The 21,055-nt window shown below is 45.9% G+C and overlaps 1 long non-coding RNA gene across 1 annotated transcript; it reads right to left on the bottom strand.

Annotated features, from left to right (window-relative positions):
• Positions 1 to 14,058: 14,058 nt before the first annotated feature.
• On the bottom strand, positions 14,059 to 16,821 carry LOC139078115 (uncharacterized). The gene is made up of 2 exons (XR_011530879.1): positions 16,701 to 16,821; positions 14,059 to 15,437 (listed from the first exon to the last, which is right to left on the bottom strand). It is a non-coding gene; the product is annotated as an uncharacterized lncRNA (long non-coding RNA).
• Positions 16,822 to 21,055: the final 4,234 nt, after the last annotated feature.

The following is a 21,055-nucleotide window of genomic DNA, read 5'->3' as shown; positions in this document are numbered from 1 at the left end:
GCTGGCCGGGGGGGCGGGGCTGCCGGGCGGCAGGGGGCGGGGCGTCTAGAAGTCCGGAGGAGGGGCGGGTCCGGGACGCCTAGAAACGAGGACTGTCACCGCGAAGATTACTTATTCAGGGGCCAAGGGAAAGAGCCGTTGTGTGAAGTGCTTTACTCAATAGTAATGAGAAGAATAAACTTGACTTTTCTTTTGCTTGTGTAGTGCCAGGCACTGTTAGAGACTTTGAATAATAATGAAAGAACTATTTATTCTCCCTATAAACGTAATGTTGATAGGTGAATGATGTGTGCTAAGCGCTGTGACATGTGGTAAACAATAAATATAAATATAGTAAGCTACCAATTATTGCTTGCTTGTTTTGTGCCATTCTGCTGAATGCTTTCAATAACAACAGCGGCAGCTATAATAAATAATAGCTACTCTACATTAAATGTTTACTGTATAACAAGCACTGTGCTGAATCCTTCACTAATAGAGGCAACAAATATTTAGAAATACAATAAGCAGAAAAGTTGACCTTGTTCCTACCCTCTCGCTAGAGCCTATTGGAGAGAAAGCCTTTGAATAAATAACCACACAAATTATGTGATTAAAAATTCCTGGGAACCCAGGTCTCCTTGGCCTCAAAAGTGAACACTCTACATCAGTACTGCCATTTAAGTTTTATTTCAGTATATAATGTTTACCACATAAAATATGTGTTCTTAATAGTCTCCTATATATATGTATATAGATGAAACAGACACAGCAAATAGTTAAAATGTTAACTCTGCATGGCAGACATATGGGTATTCTTTGTACTATTCCCACTTTTCTGTACACTTAAATTTTTCATGATAAAAAAGTTTTTAAAAAAATAATCTTTGTCTTTTAACTAGAGCATTTGGTCCATTTATACTTATTATATTTACTGATAAACACTGTATCTGGATTTATTTCTATCATATTATTTTGTGCTTTCTATTTGTCATGCTTGTTTTTTCTTTTTCCTCTCATTTATTGCTTCTTTAGGGCTGATTTTTTTTCTCATTCCATTTTTCTTCCTCTTATACACTCTATTTCTGTTGTTTAAGTAATTACCCTAGAAATTTGACATGGGTGCTTATCTTATGAAAGGCCAATTTCTTAAATATCTTTACCTTGCTCTCTTAAAATATAAGTACTTTCAGATACTTTAATCACTCATCCTCTAAATTATATGCCTTAATTGTGGTCTATTTTAATTTTAATCTTTCCCTTTTTCACCCCATGAGTCATTACTAACTTGCTTTATATAGTTGATGTTAGTTTAGACTCAACCACGCATTTACCAATTTCTTTGCTCATCTTTGCTTCTTGCATCTCAGAACTTAGAACTAGGATCACTTTCCTTGTGCCCAAAGTACATCCTTTAAATTCTATTTCAGTGAGGGTTTGTTGGGGCAAAGTCTCTCCGTTTTTGTTCATCTGAAAATGACTTTATTTTGCCCTTCTTCCTAAAAGATAATTTGGCTGGTTTTCTGGAGTGACAGTTACCATCCACTGGATTCCAGCTCCCGTTGTTACTGTTGAGGTTTCTGATGACAATCTCTTCTTCATTCCTTCCAAGAAAATCTGTTTTTCCCCCTGTTCTGAGGTTCTGAAGTTTTACTTACCACAATGTATGTTTTTATTTATTATCTTAGTCCATTTAAGCCGCAATAACAAAATACTATAGGCTAGGTGGCTTAAATAACAACAAACATTTATTTCTCACAGTTCTGGAGGCTGGGAAGATGCCGTGGCTGTCAAGAGCCCACTTCCTGGTTCATGGTCAGTGTTCTCTTGCTCTCTGGGGTCTCTGTTTTTTGGTTGTTGTTTGTTTGTTTTTTATTTTTTTGGAGGAAGATTAGCCCTGAGCTAACATGTGCCACCAATACTCCTCTTTTTGCTGAGGAAGATTGGCCCTGAACCAACATCCATGCACATCTTCCTCTACTTTATATGTGGGACGCCTGCCATAGCATGGCATGGTAAGTGGTGCATAGGTCTGCACTCAGGATCCAAACTGGGAAACCCAGGGTCGCCAAAGCAGAATGTGCAAACTTAACCACTGTGCCACCGGGCTGGCCCTGGGGTCCCTGTTATAAGGCAATAACCCTATTCCTGAGGGCCACACTCTCATGACCTAATCACCTCCCAGAAGGGGACACAAACATTCAGTATACAGCATTCATCATGCTTGAATCCTCGGGTGTTTCTGAATTTGTTGATTGGTATTTTTCATCATTTTGGAAAATCCTTAGACGACATTTTAAAAAAAAGTTTTTAATTATAGTACAATACACATAACATATAATTTACTATCTTAATCATTTTAACTGAACAATTCAATGATATTGAATACATTCACCATGTTGTGCAATCTTCACCCCCATCCGTCTCCAGAACTCTTCATCTTGTAAAACTGGAACTCTGCACAGTAAATAAGAACTACCCCCCCGCCCCGGCCCCCAGGAACCACCATGCCACTTTCCATCTCTATGAATCTACTGCTCTAGGGACCTCATATAAGTAGAATCATACAGTATTTGTCCTTTTGTATCTGGCTTATTTCACCTAGCATAATGTCTTCAAGGTTCTTCCACATTGGAGCATTGTGACGATACCTCTTTTAAATATAACCTGAGCCTCATTCTCTCTCTCTTTTATTCTGGAAGTCTGACTAGTAGTTTATTCAATCAATGTTTTTCAAACTGTACATTGTTTCCCAAAAGTGACTTATAAAATCAATTTAGTAGGTTGTTACCAGCATTGAAAAAGAAAGTGAATAGAAAATATCAGTGTGAATTGTATTATTTCCTGAAGCTTTTGTTTCGGTTGTATTTATTAACATACCTATACATATACCTATGTAGTGAGTCGCAAGTGCATTTAGTACTCTGGGCTGTGGTAAAGGAAGAAAGAAACAGAGAGAGAGAGAAGTCTGTAAACACTGAGACTCTCGCACACCATTCTCCATGTCTCTTTACCTCTCTGTCACAGCTTAATCTCTCATGTCACTAATTCTCCCTTAAGCTGCTGATAAACCTGTTCCAGGAGTTTTTCATTTGTTATTTTTTTTAAGTCCGTACATTCTATTTTGTTCTTTTACATACCTGAGTGGTCACGTTGGCAGGCTTCTAACATTGGTTTCAGGCCCCTCCTCCCCCCAGGAAATGGAGCCATACTGGGGTTTTAGTGTTGGTCTTCACTGTTGTCACTTTAGATGATCAGCGGTGGCAGTGACCAGGTCTGTTTGACGAGGTTGGAAGTCTGTGTTCTTGGGGCCATGCAGAACTTCCACACCTGCCACCATAGCCACTTTGTAAATAAACCCAAGGAGCAAACAATGACAAAGCCGGAAATAAAGGCTGACACCCACAGAATGTGACACCTTGTCCACTTGATTATTAGAGTCACTGTGCATGGATGCCCTTGGGTGTGCATTTACATGGGACACCAATGTCTTCACACTGTGCCATCCTGAGAGGCAGCCACATACCTCCTCCCCACACCTCCTTCTCACCAATCTGGTTCTGCCACGTCTGTTCCTGGCCACCCACTGCCCACCAGTCAGCATACATCTGTGTTTCTGGCCAGCTCTCAGCCGGACAAAGTAGACATCCAGTAAACTGCTTGAGATTCCGCAAGTCCGTGGAGCCCATTTATGTCGTAATTCTGCAACCTGCCCAATCAAATTTGGGGTATGATTTTCAGCAAGGTCAAAAACCTATAGCTATGAGAAATACAGGATTATTTTAGGGCTCCACAGAATCTCTCTGGTTTTCTGACTGTGACTTAAGCTGAGAGTTTAAAGAGCGTATCATTTTCTTTCCATAATAGCTGTGGTGAACTCAGACCCAGCTATCCTACGCCACAGTCCTGTTGTCACTACCACATAACTGTAGCAGCCACTTGGCTCTCCGAGGCCCTTGCTTCTGTGGGCACTATATCACAATCACATAGGTGAGAGTGTGATTAGCAGTGATGTCACTACATGTTACTTGTAGATTACTTGTAACCCATGGTATATGCTAAACTGGCTCTCTGGGGCAAAAAGAACTCTGATTTGTAGTTTTGGCAGATTTCTGTAGTGCAAACACTTCTTCCATGACTGATTTGTAAGCTACCTTTGGGATGTCACTGAACACAGAGTTGAAAATAGAAGTGCGCCATCGTTGCTGGCGAGCTGGCATGAGCCCACTCCAGTACATCCTGCTTGTATTCCGTATCCCATCGCACTGCAATCAGGCCCGAGGGGGTGGCCCCATCAGTCTCAGGATCCCTTCTTTGAGCGTCTGCTTCTCGGGACCACTCTTGGTACCAAGTATCCTAATTAGTCAAGATCCAGCCAGGAAAGCAGAAATGACACCCGTTATTTTGACAAAGATAATTTAGCATAAGGAAATGGTTAATCAGGTAATGGAGAACTGTCAAAGCCAAAAGAGGAGGACAGTGAGACATCCCAAGGGTAGTGACTGCACGAGGCGGCTACGTTCCTGCGTGAGGAGAGGAGCAGAGGGCAGGTCTAGGGTCATTTGACCCCAAGAGCTCAGAGGACGGGCCGACTTCTGAGGAGAGACAGCTAACTGACCAGTCCTGGAGTCTCGGAGGGGATGCAATGAGGCTGCTTCTGGGAATAAATACCCCAAAAAAGTCAGAGACTGGAACAACTACTGCTGCCAGGTGAAGGGTTGCTGCTGAGGTGACACTGACAGAAACACAACGCAGACAGGAAGTCCCTTCTTACCCTCCCACCTTCAGGTCTTCCTCAAGTGCCTCCACTGAAGGAGCCTGACAGGAAAGCCAAAACCCGAGGAGAGACGAGTGTACAGAGCCCCAGCCCCAGGATCTCAGAGCGGCGTGCAGAGGGTTGGTTTAGAGCTGAGAGAAAACAGCTTCATAACTCCCACACCCTCTTCTGTTTCTTTAAACATCATAGACACACTTATTTTTATATCCTGTTCAATATCTGAAGTGTGTGTAGTTTTGATTCCGTCGTTTCTGTCGGCTCAGGGTGTCCAGTTTCCCTGTGTGTTTTACGCTCTTTCACCTTATTGATGGGAATTCTTTGAGGCCTGGTGTTGCAATTCCCCATCACCACACAGCTGATCCCTCCAAAACAGAGTGGCTGCAAAGATCAACAATCGTTCTATTAGTACACTAACGTGCCACGTAACGTTTCAGTCAATGACAGATCGCATATACGACGGTGGTCCCGCAAGATTAACACACGGAACCTCAGTGTAGGAGCCTGCACCGTCCAGGTTTGTGGAAGTGCATGCCGTGATGTTCACACAAGGATGAAATCGCCTGACGACGCATTTCTCAGAATGCATCCCCGTTGTTAAGTGACTATGACTGTGCTCAGCTAGGCGGTTCTCACTCACGGTCTCTCGTGTGGCCTCCCAAAGACAATGGCTGCAGCTGCACAGGGAATCCAGGGCCAATTACTAAGTTAGAGGTCACAGTTCCTGAGATTACCCTCACTTCCGACACCAACTGTGAGTTTGGGGGGCTCCTCAAACCACCCTCAGGCATGATAATTCGACAGCAGGACTCAGAACCCACTGACGGCTGTTAGACTCATGGTTATGGTTTATTACAGCGAAGGATACAGATTCAAATCAGCCGAGGGAAGAAGTGCACAACGCAGAGGGTTCCAAATGTGGAGCTTCCCTCGTCCTCTCCCTGTGGAGTCGGGACAAGTTACTCTCTGGCGTCGATGTGTGACAATATACATGGAGCATCACCAACCTGGGAAGTCCACCTGAGCTTCTGTGTCCATAGTTTTTATTAGGGTTCCACTATGTAGGCGTGATTGATCCACTGATTGCCCATGTGGTTGATTTCAGTCTTCAGATTCCACGCTATCACGTGACTCAAGCCTCCACCCTAGGTCACACTGTGGGTCTTTGTGGTGTGGCCAGCCCCCTCCCTCAGACTAAATGCGTATTGCCAGCCCCTGCCCTAAATCACGTTGTGAAGACTATCCAGTATGACTCAAGGTCCTCAGGCAAACAAAGACACTCTTATCAGGCATGACATTCCAAGGGCCCAGAGATTATCCTGCAGAAGCGGGGCCAAGGCCGGACCTCTCTTTGGGCAAATCCGTATTCTCCACTCACCAGGCTGGAATCATCAAAAGGCTCAGGTGCTCACATGGCTGGCGCCTGGCTGGGAGGACCCAACCAGCCGGAACACAGGGGCTCCATGGCCACTTCTCTCTGACTTCACAGGTTTGTCCGCATGCTCCCTCCAGACGGAGGCTTCAGATGGCGGGACTTTCCATATGGTAGCTCAGGGCTCGAAAGCCAGTGTCCTGAGAGAGAGAGAGACAGACAGCCAGAGAGTGAGTGAGCCAGCTGGAAGCTGCATTGCCTCTTCAAAACTAGTCTCAGAAGTCACACAGGGCCGCTTGTCCACTACACTGTATCCTTTGAGGCGGTCAAGAGGCCCGTCCAGGTTCACAGGGAGGGGACAGAGACTCTACCTCCTGATCGGGGAGGGGTGAGGTCCTAGAGGGACACGTGGGATAGGAAATATTGTTGCAGCAGTTTGTGGAATAGACAATATGTGACACCTGAGCGGAAGGGGGCTCCTCCAGAAGGGCTGCCTTAGCTTCTGCCAGGTAGGGGTTGGGAGTGGGCACTAGCCAAGGGAGCTACCAACCTTTGGAGAGGCTGCCCTGTGTTCATGATTCTTGGGGGAAATGGCCTTTTCCCTTCACTTTGGAGCTGGGGGAAGTATTTTCATTTCAATGGACATTGAAGGATCCTGCTAGACTCCCCGCCTTGGGTGGGCCCTGACCTTTATCTTCCATCCTATGAAACCCAAAAGACTAGGAAAGTCCAAGCACCGTTCACAGACTTCAGCAGTTTCCCGGGACAAAACCCAGCTCCAGGACTCAGCTTACCTCGAAGGGTTTTATCCTCCCTTTCTTTTTTGTCATCAGAACATTCAATGCTCTTAGAACATTTTATCCAGCATGTGCCTTGCTTCGTTTGGAAGGGTTGCTCAGAATATCGAATCCTCTCTCCTCCCAGAAAGAGGAGTCTCCTGAACAGTTTTCAGATTCAAATATTTTTATTGCACCCAGGTCTCAGATCTTAGTTTCTAATATCATTCCCAATAAACGGGACCCGGACTCCATGGAAAAATGGCTGCTTCTAATGCGGGAGCAGGAAATATATGAGATGAACCTGGAGCATCTTATAGTTTCAGAAAGTAAGTACGTGCTCAAAAGACAAAACCAGACGGCATGTCGAAGGGGACCTAGGAGCCAATGAAAGAGCTCCCAATGGCCAAAGCTGGGACAATTTGAGCAACAACAACAAATAACGTAGTATTGGATTGTAACCCAGAGTAGAAAATAAATATCCTTGGGTCTTCCTGTCATAAATAAATGATTGAATAAACAAATAGAGCAGAAAAGACAGAGAATTCCTAATAATTTATGTTACTATTCCTCCTTCAAGGAGTGGAACATAACTTGCTACCCCTTGAGTGAGGGCTACGCTTAGTGACTTCCATCCAAAGATGACAGAATGGAAAGTAGGAAAATAGTAACTTTATAAGGAGAGACTGCTACCTGACAAAGGGTACCATCGCTCACTGTGAGACAAAAGCCAATTGTCAAGAGGCGAGATGGTGGCAGAGAAAGGGCGTTTTATTACAGCTTGCTAGCAAGAGGGAAGATGGCCGACTAATGTCCGAAAGAGCCATCTTAAGGGGGCAGAGAATCTTGATGCAGTTATATGGGCCAGTGGGTTATGGGGGAGGGGGTTAGGAATGTTGACCCTCTGGTGTGACAGACTGGGAGTTGCCACAGCAGGTCTTTCAGTTGTCATTGATGATGGCTGTGAGCATAGACTCTCCGTCTGGGGGTCATCACATTCCTAAGGAACTCAAAAGAACAAAGTTAAGGGCTGACCCAGTGGCACAGCAGTTAAGTGCACACGTCCTGCTTCAGCCACCCATGGTTCACCGGTTCGGATCCCAGGTGCAGACATGGCACTACTTGGCAAGCCACGCTGTGGTAGGCGTCCCACATATGGGGTGGGGGAAGATGGGCATGGATGTTGGCTCAGGGCCAGTCTTCCTCAGCAAAAAGAGGAGGATTGGCAGCAGTTAGCTCAGGGCTAATCTTCCTTAAAAAAAAAAAAAAAAAAAAGAACAAAGTTATCATCTTATTGCAGCTGGGAGGTACATACACAAGCAGGGGTCATAAAATCCACAGAGCAGGTGGATCTCCTGGAGGGTGCAAATCCAGCTGGGGCAGTTAGTCAGAGGTCATTCAAAGTTACAATATAAGGGCCAGCCCCATGGCATAGTTAAGTTCGGCATGCTCTGCTTCAGTGACCTGGGTTCACGGGTTCAGATCCCAGGCATGAACCTACACCACTCGTCAGTCATGCTGTGGTGGCGACCCACATACAAAATAGAGGAAGATTGGCAACAGATGTTAGCTCAGGGCAAATCCTCCTCATCAAAAAAAAAAGAAAAAAAGTTACAATATGGTTTCTTTTCTACAATATGGCTCCCCTTATGTCAACCTTGTGGTGAGCAGGTATCAAGACCTGGCAAACAGGTGATCAGCTAAGTGATCCTTGATGAGCCATGTCGAGAGCATGGCCTTAGCATGGCATGTGAGAAGGGCACTTTGCTTCTGTGATCTTCTCCCAAAAGCCCACAATCCCAGTCTAATCACAAGAAAAAACATCAGGGGCTGGCCCCATGGGTGAGTGGTTACATTTGCATGCTCCACTTCAGCGTCCCAGTGTTTCACCGGTTCAGATCCTGAGCGTGGACATGGCACCGCTCATCAAGTCATGCCGAGGCAGCATCCCATATGCCACAACCAGAAGGACCCACAACTAGAATATACAACCATATACTGGGGGAATTTGGGGAGAAGAAGGAAAAATTTGAAAAATTTTTAAAAATTCAAAAGAAAAGTAAAAACATCAGAAAAACCCAAACTGAAGGCCATCCTACAGAATGCCTGAGCAGTCCTCCTCGAACTGTCAAGGTCATCAGGGATGAGCAGAGTCTGAGAGACCGCCACAGCCCAGAGGAGCCGAAGGAGGCGTGACGGCTAGATGTCGTGTGTGTCCTGGGCGGGGTCCTGGAGCAGGAGAAGGGCATCAGGGGAAAACCAAGGCCATCTGGATAAAATATGGACTTTATGTAACAATAGCATGGTGATCACATGCTTAGTGGTTCACTGGTTGTGACGAACGTACCAACTAATGTCAGAAGTTAACAAAATGGGGAATAGTGTGCCGGGTACACGGAGACTATTCACGACGTTTCTGTAACTCCAAAACTGCTCTAAAATTAAAGGTTTATTAACAGTATTTTTATCAGATTTTTTTTCTCTTTTGTCCTATTTTATTGTGAAGTTTATTTAAAATAAAACGGATATCTCTGGACTTCAGCTCCTACAAGTTCAGGGAGTTCCTAAAACTACCTCCAAGTTCAACCATTCAGTAGAAGGACTCACAGAACTCACTGGAAGCTTTTATACTCATGGTTATGTTTATCACAGGGAAAAGATACAGATTAAAATCAGCCAAGGAAAGAAGAGCATAGGGTCGTGTCTGGGAAAGTACCCAACGCAGAATTTCTGTTGTCCTCCCCCAGTAGAGTCACGATGTGTTACTCAGCTGGCATCAGTGTGTGACAATATGTGCAGAGTGTTGCACACCAGCCAGGGAAGCTCACCCGTCTTTGGTGTCCAGAGTTCTTATTGTGGCTCAGTCACATACTGCCCACATGGCCGGCATTTAATCTTCAGCCCCTCCCATGTTGTTGTGTTTTTTTTTATAGTAGTCACTCATTTTCTGTAAGCCAAAACAATCAGAAGAATAGCTGATTTCTTTACTTTTGGTTTATTAGATTTTTATTTTTTATTATTCTTATTTATTTTTTTATTGTAGTAACATTGGATTATAACATTATGTAACTTTCAGGTATACTTCATAATATATTTCGAAATTCTGTGTAGATTACATCATGTTCACCACCCAAAGACTAATTACAGTCCGTCACCACATGCCTGCGCCTGATCAGGCCTTTCACCCTCCTCCGCTCCCCCCTTCCCCTCTCATAACCACCAATCCAATCTCTGTTTCCGTGTGTTTGTTGTTGTTGATTTATCTTCTAGTATGCGTGAGATCACACGGTATTTGACTTTCTCTGTCTGTCTTATTTCACTTAGCATAATGCCCTCAAGGTCCCTCCATGTTGTCACCAGATTCCATCATTTCTTCTGGCTGAGTAGTATTCCATTATGTATATATACCACCTCTTCTTTATCCATTCGTCCCTTGATGGGCACCTGGGTTGCTTCCAAGTCTTGGCTGTTGTGAATATGGCTGCAGTGAACATAGGGGTGCGTGTACCTTTATGCGTTAGTGTTTCCAAGCTCTTTCTAGTGGATTTTCAATCTTCTATGTTGGTGTTCTCTGCAGTGCGAACTGTGACTGTTGCTCCCTGGCCCCCCGGCCCTTTGACAACCAGAATGTGCACTGCGGGCCATGGAGAGGAAATGCAGTGTCATCGGTGTCATCATCCCACCCCCTTTCCTGCTTTGGAAATGCCACCCCCGGCTGTCCAAATCCCACATCATTCAGGGCCTCACTTGCTCACTCGCTCGCTGGTCCTCTCTTTCACTCATTCGCTCCTCCGAGCAGCATTTCCTCAGAATCTACCGCACGAGCATCCTGCAGCGGCTGCATTTAGTCTTGGCTACAAAGCACCCCACTGTCTAGGGAGGGGAGTTGAAAAAAAGCACTAAATTAATTACAATCTGTGATAAATACTAAAATAGATGAGAAGGAAGTTATGAAGAGACAATGAACTTTACTCTGGAGGCTGGGAGAAAATTTAAAAGCTCAGAGGATATTAGAGAATAGTCTTGGAAAAAAGCAAGAAAGATTTTGCCAGGGGCCCTGCCCTGTGGCTGAGTGGTTAAGTTCATGCTCTCTGCTTCAGCAGCCTGGGGTTTCATCAGTTTGGATCCCGGGTGTGGACCTAGCACCGCCCCTCAGGCTGTGCTGAGGTGGTGTCCCACATAGCAGAGCCAGAAGGACCTACAACCAGAATATACAACCATGTACTGGCGGGCTTCGGGGAGAAGAAGAAAAAGAAAAAAAAAAATATTGCCAGACAGAAAAGAGAAGGCGGGTTCTCCAAATGGAGGAATAGCATGTGCAAAGGCCCCGGGGTACAAGGCCTGCCAGGGCCTGCTTGAGGAAAGGCAAGGAGTAGCAATAGTTTCTCACATTTATTTAGCCCCTGCTCTGTGTCAGACAGTATATTAGTATACGTATTAGTTTCCTATGGTGCTGTAACAAATCACCACAAAACCGTGGCTTAAAACAACACAAATTTATTATGTTACAGTTCTGGAGGTCAGAAGTCTGAAATTGGGTCTTATGAGACTAAAATCCATCTGCATGCCGTCTGGAGGCCCCTTGCCTTTTCTAGCTTCTGGAGGTTGGCCACATTGCTTGACTCATGGCCCCTTCCTCCGTCTTCAAAGCCAGTGGCACAGCATCTTCGGTCTTCTCCCTCTTGGCCCTCTGCTTCCATCACATTGAGTGCGTACCTGTGGGCCAGATACTGCACTAACGGCTTTGCTTGTATAACTTATTTAATCCTCACAGTGTCAAGAGGGGTAATTTACCCCCACTTTACAGAGGAGGAGACTGAGCCACCGAGGAGTGTCGACAGCAAGAGCCAGAGGAGGAGGGATTTTCTGTCATGCTACACAGTCGGGTCTTTATCCACGGATGTCCTTGGCTATTCCAATATTTTCATACTGAGGAGTAACATGACCAAATGCATAGGTTTTTTTTGTTTTTGAGGAAGATTAGCCCTGAGTTAACTACTGCCAATCCTCCTCTTTTTGCTGAGGAAGACTGGGCCCTGGGCTAACATCCGTGCCCATCTTCCCCTACTTTATACGTGGGATGCCTACCACAGCATGGCTTTTGCCAAGAGGTGCCATGTCCGCACCCGGGATCCGAACTGGTGAACATTGCATTTATTTTTCACAGTGATCCTCCAGAAGCTGGAGGACAGACTGACATCAACAACCCCAGCCACCACGGACCAAGCGCTGTGTGCCAGGCACTGTTCTAACTCGTACGTTCTCACAACAGCAAGGCAATAACAGTATTTTCTCTGGTTGACAGACAAGTAAACCGAGGCACAGGGCGGTTTAGAAACTTGCCCAAGAGGAGTGAGAAACTGGAGATGGAGGACGAGGGCTTGGGTGAAACAGACCACAGGGGCGGGGGAGGGCTTATTTCTCAGAATGGGGGCCCCGGTGAGGGAGTGGGGCACGGCCCAGAGAATCCTGGTGGTCCTGCCACCAGCCCTGTGAACTCGCTGTTCCCTCTCCTGCAAGGCCATTCCCATGGCCGCCTCTACGTTGTCACCATCATTCTTCTTCTTGAACACCTGCTGTGCGTCAGGCACTCTGCCAGGTGGTTGGGACACATGAGATGTGGACACGGGTGCAAATAACCCGTGGGTAGGGAGTCCTCTGAAGAAAACATGGCAGGGCGTGGGGATGGAGCATGAAAAGGTGACCGTGGGCAGGGTGGGTGTGAGCTGGACGGGACACTGGTCCTAGGGGGCTGCTCCGAAGTCTTCCCAAGGCCAATCCCAGCCCCCCATCAGCCACCCTTTTCCTTCCTAGTACTTTTGCCAATGTGGAATTCCTTATTTGTTTATATATCTGCGTCTGTTTCTGCCCCAGGAAGCGAGCTCTGTGAGTGATGCATCTCTGATTTAACACCCTACCTCCAGCACCTAGCAAGGGCTTGAAGACAGCAATCGACAGAGGAGCGAGTGAAGAAATGAATGGATGGATGAAGGAATGGACGAAGATCCAGTCACCGGGCCTTCGAGTTTCAGGACTAGCTTGTACACAGGATTTCTTAAAACCCACGTAGACCCAGCAACTCAGAACCAGCCTGGATGGGGAGTGGGGAGATGAGAGTCAGAGCTGCCCGACAGCTTTGCAAACAGGGGTGCAGCCGTGGGGCCTAACCCTTGTCCAGAGATGGGGGCCCTTCCAATCTCAGGCATGAGGACTTGGGAGGGCCACCTGCTAAGGTGAGGGTCTCAGCCATCGAGGCGGATGTTGGGAGGTCTGGGGGCGGGGGAAGAAGACCAACGCCGGCACCCTTCCTCCCCCAGAAGCAAGCTCTCCCCGCCGCCAGAACCCCCTTGGTTCTTCCCTCCTGACTGTGAGTGACCAGGAATGCATCCTTGGTCCCCATCTCTGTGCCTGGCATGAAAAGGTGTTCAGTAAGTGTTTGATGAATGAAGAAAATAATGTAATTAACTATTTGGGGTAGAGGTGGGGGGATAGAGTCTTTTCAATCCTTAGGACTTGTTCCCAGCCACCCAGAAGGCCACATTTGCATACACATAATTGATATTCTAATTATAAATCATTTGTATTGATTTATTAAGCAGATCCCCAAAGGATCTCTAGAAGATAATTAGATTCCACGCTCCTTAGGGGTAAGGGAGGCATATTTACCTCACTGTCCCCCACGGCGGCGCGAGGCAGGAGCGCTACATGATAAATGTTTGATGAGGCCGGGAGCGAGCATGGTCATATGGGGGGGGGGCGAGTTTGTAGGGACCCCACAGATTACTCCCAGTGTGTTGGGGGCTGCGGGCACTGGGGACGCATCTATCTGTGTGTTTGCGTGTCCGTGTGTATGTGAAATCTGCGAACCTCTCTTTTCCCTGATCCCTACTGATGTTCCACTGTGTGGCCTTCATTCATGGAGGGGGACGTGGCTGAGCGCTGGGGACCGAGGTACAAAAGGTGCGTAGACCCCTCTTTCTCTGTCCAACCAGGAGACAGAGTTTTCAGTGGCCCCACCAGGGAGTGGCTGGGGGCTGGGAGTGTCAGACTTCTCCCTGTCATCTCTGTCCGCCTCTCCCTCAGTCACCCCAAATAAATGACAATTTACACACACACACACACACACACACACACAACAAGCAACTGGAGAGGGAAGGCATCATCAGAAAACTTTGCTGTTTTCATTGATCTGATTAAAAACTGTGCTTGCTCTGCAAGCGCAGCTTGAGACCCCCCACCTCCACTGTCTTTCTGACCCATCAGCCACCCCCGGGAACAGAAACTGTGCAGCAGCCGCCGGGTGTCAGCGTCGGAAGAGGAGGAGGAGTCCCCTGGATGCATGACCTTCAGAGCACCAAGCAGAGGCCAGAGCAGTGCTGGCCTGCTGGCCGGGGGCTGGGAGCAACGAGGGAGGTAGGACAGGGAGGGAGGGCGAGAGGGGGAGGGAGGTGTGAAGGGTGGAGGCATTTCAAACTCTGGTTTCTGCATTTCTGTTTTCCTAGCCCCACTCCCAGGAATGCTTAGGGCCACGGATTCTCAGGTGACTGTCACGACTTTGCATTTCTATCTGGGGGAAAACAAAAACAAGCAATACCAATATGGAAAGCAAGTGCAGTGCTCTTGTGAAATCCAAATCGTTGCAGCAAGCCCCAACCTTTCAGGGTGGGAGAGCACCATCCTCTCTGGTGCAGCAGGAACCTGTCGCCTGGGTCACCTCCTCGGGCAAGTCACTGAACTGTTGTCAATGCCCTCCAGCCAAAGCCCCCAGGGACACACCTCGAAGAGAACAAGTTGGGGTTCTTACTGCAGCAAGGAGGGGGAGGAGAAGCTTGCATGTACCCCTGGGGGGGGAGTGACTTGGGGGAGGGCTTAGGAAGTGGGTTTGCTCTGGGTTAGATGCTGCCAGGACCCAGGTGGTTCTATCGCTGGGTGGGGAGATGGGGGAGAGCAGACTAGAGACAGCCTGCCGCCATCACTGGCAAAGCAGAGGCCTAACCAGGGCTCAGATTAGCTGGGAGAGGGGATGTTTGGTCAATTTTAGGGGTTCGGACAATGTTCTTGTTTTGTCCGGGTTCAGGATGATTACAGAGGCGCCCTGTTTTCGTCTTGACCCTTCGTGGTCACACAGTGGCCTTGGGTGATGTTGGTGTCCTGAGGAATTGTTTCGATGCAACAGGACAGAAAACACCAAGACCGCGGAGTGTCAGGCGGGCTCCTGGCGGCGAGGCGCTGCTTTTCTCCTCCTAACTGTCCATGACTCAGTTTCCTCCTCTGTCAGGTGGGGAATAAGGAAGGCTTCTACCTCTTAGATTTGGGGAGGAGTCAATGCATGAATGCGAGTGAAGTTCCTAGTGCCGTGTGCCTAGCACATGGTAAACCCTCAATAAAATACCAGCTCTTGTCCTGAGGGCGGCATTTCCAAGAGCTCTGCGGGTCTCTTGTGTCACTTCTGAGGCTGGTGTGGTGTGCAGCTTGGAAGCTGTTATGTCCCTGGAGATTTTAGTTACGGCAGGGCGAGTTCGTTTCTTTGGGTCCTCTGTGAAGGAAATGACTTCGTCACGTGGGTCCATGCCCCTCAGCCCAAATACAACACATCCAGACCCAACAATGCCTTAAAAACTGGCTCTTCATCATCAGTTTGTAACTCGGTAAGATCCCCTCTCCCCCAATCTTCAAATGTTATTAGATAAAAGCAAATGATTTTTAATTTGTAGCTATTAGGAAAAAGGACATGTAGTAATTTACTAAATACCTTGTTATTTCCTCCTATGGCAAAGGCATCACAAAAGAACCATCTCCTCCTGCCTTTCTCTCTCAGAAGATGAATTCCCTGATGGGGTCCTCATTTATTGGTGTTGTGACAAAACAAGGTGGGTGATAGAGTCTTCAAACCCTGTCCTGATTTTTCAGTTACTTGTTTTTCTGTATCTGACACATAGGGCTTTGCAGGGGCAGGAGTGTGGAGGGTTTTTTGGTGAGGAAAGTTGGCCTGAGCTATCATCTGTGCCAATCTTCCTCTATTTTGTATGTGGGACGCCACCACAGCATGGCTTGATGGGCAGTACCAGCTTAGCACCCAGGATCTGAACCCGTGAGCCTTGGGCTGCCAAAGCGGAGCGCAGGAACTTAACCACACCACCGGGCCGGCCCTGGAGTGTTTTAACACTTGGCAATATGAGTAAGAAATGAAGATGGATCAGCCTCCGATAGCTGGTACCTGGGAGGGGAGGGGTGACATTTGTCTCCTTGAGGTGTCGAGTGCCATCGGCACTATTTACAGGCATCTGCCTCTCAGCTCTCCTTGCCCATTCCCATCTTCTCTTTGGTCCTCGCTCTAAGCCTCGGACTTCTATTGAAACCCCTCTGATCCTGTCGTTCTCCTGCAGCTGGGGCTGTAAGGGATCTATTGTCTTTTTCTTTTTACTTTGCAACACAAATCATTTATCTTTTCTTCGTTTTGTGTTAGTGTGTGTACTCACAGGCATGTGGGGATGTATTTTTTTTAAATTACAGCATTATGAAAAATAAAGGCAAACTTTTATATTTTTTAGGCTGTACTATAGAAACCATAAAGAAGTCCCTAATGGACCCAGGGTGAAAAAGGTAGGCACCAAACGTGTGTGTGGTTTTCCAAGGCAGTCGGACACTAGGGCTAATAGTGGAATTTGTATGTTTATTCTCGGTGCGATTAATGATATTGATTTATATTGGCTGACTGCTTGCCATCATTAGCATTCACAGTAGGCCCATAAAGTCTGCATCATTATCATTTAGCAAATAAAATCACACAGCGACTCACAGGAGGGAGCCGAAGTTGAAGCACAGTCACTGAGGCAGCAAAACCCTTCTTCTGGCTGGCTTGGAGCTCTCTCTGAAAAATAAGCCCAAGTCACTCATCTCAGAGAACATCCCAAGTAAATGCAATTTTATGCCACTTCTGGACACGCTCTCTTCCAGATTTCTGGATCACTTAAACCTGCATGTCGTTTCAATCCAGCCAGTACCAAGGAGCCTTCCCGGTGGTGAGATTCTTCTTCTTTCCCTCAAGGTGGCTGTGTTTTTCCTTGGGGGGAGGGAGTAATTTGATATACACAATAATCATGTCCGTATTCCGAACTCTAAGAGGCTTCAAAACTTGCCTTCCTGTCAGCACCCACAAGGTCATTAACAGACCATTTATAAAACTGCCACTTGGCCACCCATGTTCCCATCTCCTATTACATTCAGAAGGAGGTTTGTTTTAGGAGAGGTAATTTAAGAGCAAGGAGAGAAAACCCACAGGATCCTACTTCTCTAAAATGGGGTTATCACATTGGAAATACGAAACATAAAAATAAATGCAAGCCAAACATTCTTGGTGGGATATTTCATGATTTGATGGCCAAAATATTAACTGGCTGATTGAGACCACAAATCGCCTTGTTGGTAGAGAGCTGCACGTCACAGCAAATTGCCAACGAGGTGATCTGCGGTCTCAATCAGTCAGTCATTAATATTTGGGCCATCAACTCATAAAGTAAAAACTGCTTATTTAAAAAAAAATAATGCGTTCTCATTTATATACAAAGATATGACCTCATCCCATAGCTGAAGCGGCTGATTAAAACTCTGATGTTGATGATGATAACACTGGTGTGGATTCTGTGTTCTAACACAGTATCGACCTCACATTTACACTCACAACCCTCTCATTTTCTTCTTAAAAATGCCCTTTCTCTAATGGAGTGGAGCCTTGGTAGCTTTCCCATTATATTTTCCATATATTTTCTTTAACAGAGGCCTGAAGGTAACATTCTACACTGAGTATTCATAAAGAGAATTTGCATCCTCTTATTGTCCTGTTTCTCACCCCTTAGTGCTATCTGCGGTTATGTCAACTTTATGTAAATTTCTTAAAAGGTGATCTCTGCATTCTTACATTGTTCCCTGGAAGATGCTGAAAGGTTGCGCTGAAAATAAAAAATCTAAGAGACCAGAGGTCTGATTAAAATCATAATTAAGGGCCGGCCTTGTGGTGTAGTGGTTGGGTTCACATGCTCCACTCTGGTGGCCAGGGGTTTGTGGGTTTGGTTCCCAGGCGTGGACCTACACCACTCATCAGCCATGCTGTGGCGGTGTCCCACATACAAAATAGAGGAAGGTTGGCACAGATGTTAGCTCAGGGCCAACCTTCCTCACCAAAAAAATTTAAAAAATTTTTTAACAAAATGATTCATTTTGCCAAGGAGTTAGCTGCAAAGTCTTTCTCCTTTGCTTCTCTCTTACAAGCTCTAGCACTGGTCCCTCAGAAAGGGTATAAAGGGAAGTGATAATTTAATACTCCTGGTAGGTAAATTCTAGAAGGCTGATGATGCTTGACTTCTCCACCAACACCGACATTTTCACTGCAAAATCATGTTTTTGGGCCAGTATTATTGTAAGCCAAACAAGTGAAAATTTTAAAAGGCTTTGCATTTTATTTTATAATTTACCATCTTAATGGAAATCTAGTTCTTAAGTTCTAATGGAAAAAAAATCTGTAAGAACATTAAGGTTGCTTAGACACCTGGGTCCATGATTTAGTTCTTATATGCTCTAAGGCAAGCTGCTGGTTGCTTGGGGAAAAATAAAGCAGAGTTGTTTTGTGTCTGCATTTGAAACATCTGTTTGTTGCGGGTGTGTGCTAATTTGTTTCTTCCTTTTTGGCACAGAGTCATTCTCTTTTTCTTGGCATCTATAAATGAGATTGCCTTCCACAACTGTACCGTTTTGACAGGTTACACACCGATATTCTTCTTCTTAACATATATTTATTTATACTCCCTCCCTCTTCTCCTAAGATTTAGGGCAGCTTGAAAAGATAAATATCAAACATGAAAATAAAATAAATGTGTAAAGTTCTACAACTTGCTCCAAATTTGGCTCTAAGCCTTTTACTGACCCAATTGAAGGGGTGTGCCTGTTTTAAAAAGGAAAAATAAGACCAATGCAACATCAGTATTATCCATTCAGCCAGTTTTCATTAAGGATCTGAGGACAGGATTAGGGTGCAGGAGTTTCTGATTGTTTTTATAAGAAAAAATCCACACATACATGCAGTAAAAACATTTCAAAAGTATAGAAGTACATATAAAAGATAAAGAGAAGACAAGGTGACAGTTCTATCACCCAAGCGTCTCTTGTCAGAGATAACTACTGCTAACAGCTCGGAGAACATATTTCCAGACTTTAAAAGCACACACACATATGTGTGTGTGCATAATTTACTTTTAGCTTACTTATTTTTTGTTGGGGTCACATTGGTTTATAACACTATATGAATTTCTGGTGTACATCATCATATTTCGACTGCATCAGGTTCATCACCAAAAGTCTAGTTGCTATCATTTGTTTTATATAAACGGAGTCGTGCTCTGCATACATATTGAAGCATTACCTTCTTTTTTCATTTAACTATATACTGGCACAGCTTTCCGTGTTAATTTGTGTGTGACGGTTTGATTCCTTTCTGCTGCTTTCCCAGGGAGTTACAAACCAGACGTGATGACCGTTCCCATACAGGTTCTCTGGCACCATCCCCGGGGTGCCGTCTTTAGATGTGGGGCACGCAAAGGGTTCTCCCAAGGGCTGGGCGAGCTTCACTCTGACCAGAGGGGTTTAGGAAGTGTTCCTCTCCCCGCTCTCGCCAGGGGGCCAAAGACCAGCTCACTGCCGTCTGTATGCGCGTTAGTGTAGCTGAGCCTCTTCTATTCGTTAATTTACTATCTGTATTTTCTTTTTTGTGCATTCTCTTTTCACATCATGGCTCCTTTTATTTCCCTTTTGGAGGGTTGTTCTTTTTGCTTTGTAGACACTCCTAGTAGACTAGGGATAGGAGCCTATTCTGTTAGATATGTAGCAAACATTCCCCCCGTTTTGGGTTCACCTTTCAACTCCGTTTCTGGCGTTCTCTGGTCTATCTTATCATGGAGCCAGATGGAGGACCTGGGAGTTGAGCCTGGGTTTGTGGCTTTCCACTACACCTGGCATCGTCCTCCATCCACTACCACTACACACCTGCCAGAATGGCTAAAACAGAGAAGAATTCATCAAGTGTTGGCAAGGATGCTGAGCAACTGGAACTTTCATACACTGCAGATGCCACTTTGGAAAACTATCTATTGAAGTCAAGATAAACCAACCAACCTACAATACTCATATCTCCTATGACCCAGTAATTCCACTCCCAGTTATACGTCCCATAGAAATCTGTATATGGGCACCAAAGAACGTTCGTTGTGGTACAATCCTAACAGCAAAAATCTGGAGACAGTCCACTGCCTATCAACATAGAATGGATAAACCATAGGTAGTTTATTCACGGAATGAAATACTACCGAGCAGCGAGAACGAATGTGAACACTCTATGCCACTTAGAACGAAGGAAGCCAGACCTAGTTCCATAGGGTATGAATGTAGAGTTCAAAACCAGGCAAAACTAATCTGTGATCTTAGAAAACAAGCTGGTGATCGGAGGGAGGCACGAGGCGGGGCCTCTGGGATGTGGATGCTGTCCTGTTTTTTGATCTGAGGGGTGGTTACATGGATATGTCTCCTTTGTGAAAATTTATTGAGGTGCACACAAGATCTATGGCATTTTCTGTACATGTTGTACTTCAAAAAAACGCAACCCTCCCCTCAAAAATCAAACTAATGACAAGTAGTTATTTTAACTGAATCAGATAAGGATTAAAGGGGAGAGGAGGCTTTTAAAAACAAATTATACGTGAGTGCTTACTCTGTTAGTGCTGTGCTGAATGACAGTTAGGGATCTCAGCAAAATAGCCACACGTGGTGGGATCTCTTATTATCTTCCCAGGTAACGGAACTCAGAGAGGTTAAGGATTTTTCTAGGGCCACGCAGCCTAGAAAGGGGCTAAGGTAAGAATCAAACCCAGGTCTGTCCGTCTCAAGCCCTCTCTGCTCTCTCTGGTTCCCTCATTTGAACACCTCGGTCCTCCCTGCAACACCACAGTATGTAGACAACTGTGCTCCTACCTAAAAGGGGTGTCAAAGAGAAGATGAGCGGGAGGCTGTGCCTCTGCAGGCAGGGAGTGGCGTGGAGGGGCTCCAGGGTTAGAGTTAACACCAGAGTGGCACAGCTGACATTTTTGATGAAATTCCCCAAATAATGGA

The sequence above is a fragment of the Equus przewalskii genome, chromosome 21 (assembly GCF_037783145.1).
Source record: "Equus przewalskii isolate Varuska chromosome 21, EquPr2, whole genome shotgun sequence".
Taxonomy (NCBI): domain Eukaryota; kingdom Metazoa; phylum Chordata; class Mammalia; order Perissodactyla; family Equidae; genus Equus; species Equus przewalskii.
Note: the sequence above shows the minus strand (reverse complement) of the source record. Positions and strands in the feature narration are given on the sequence as shown.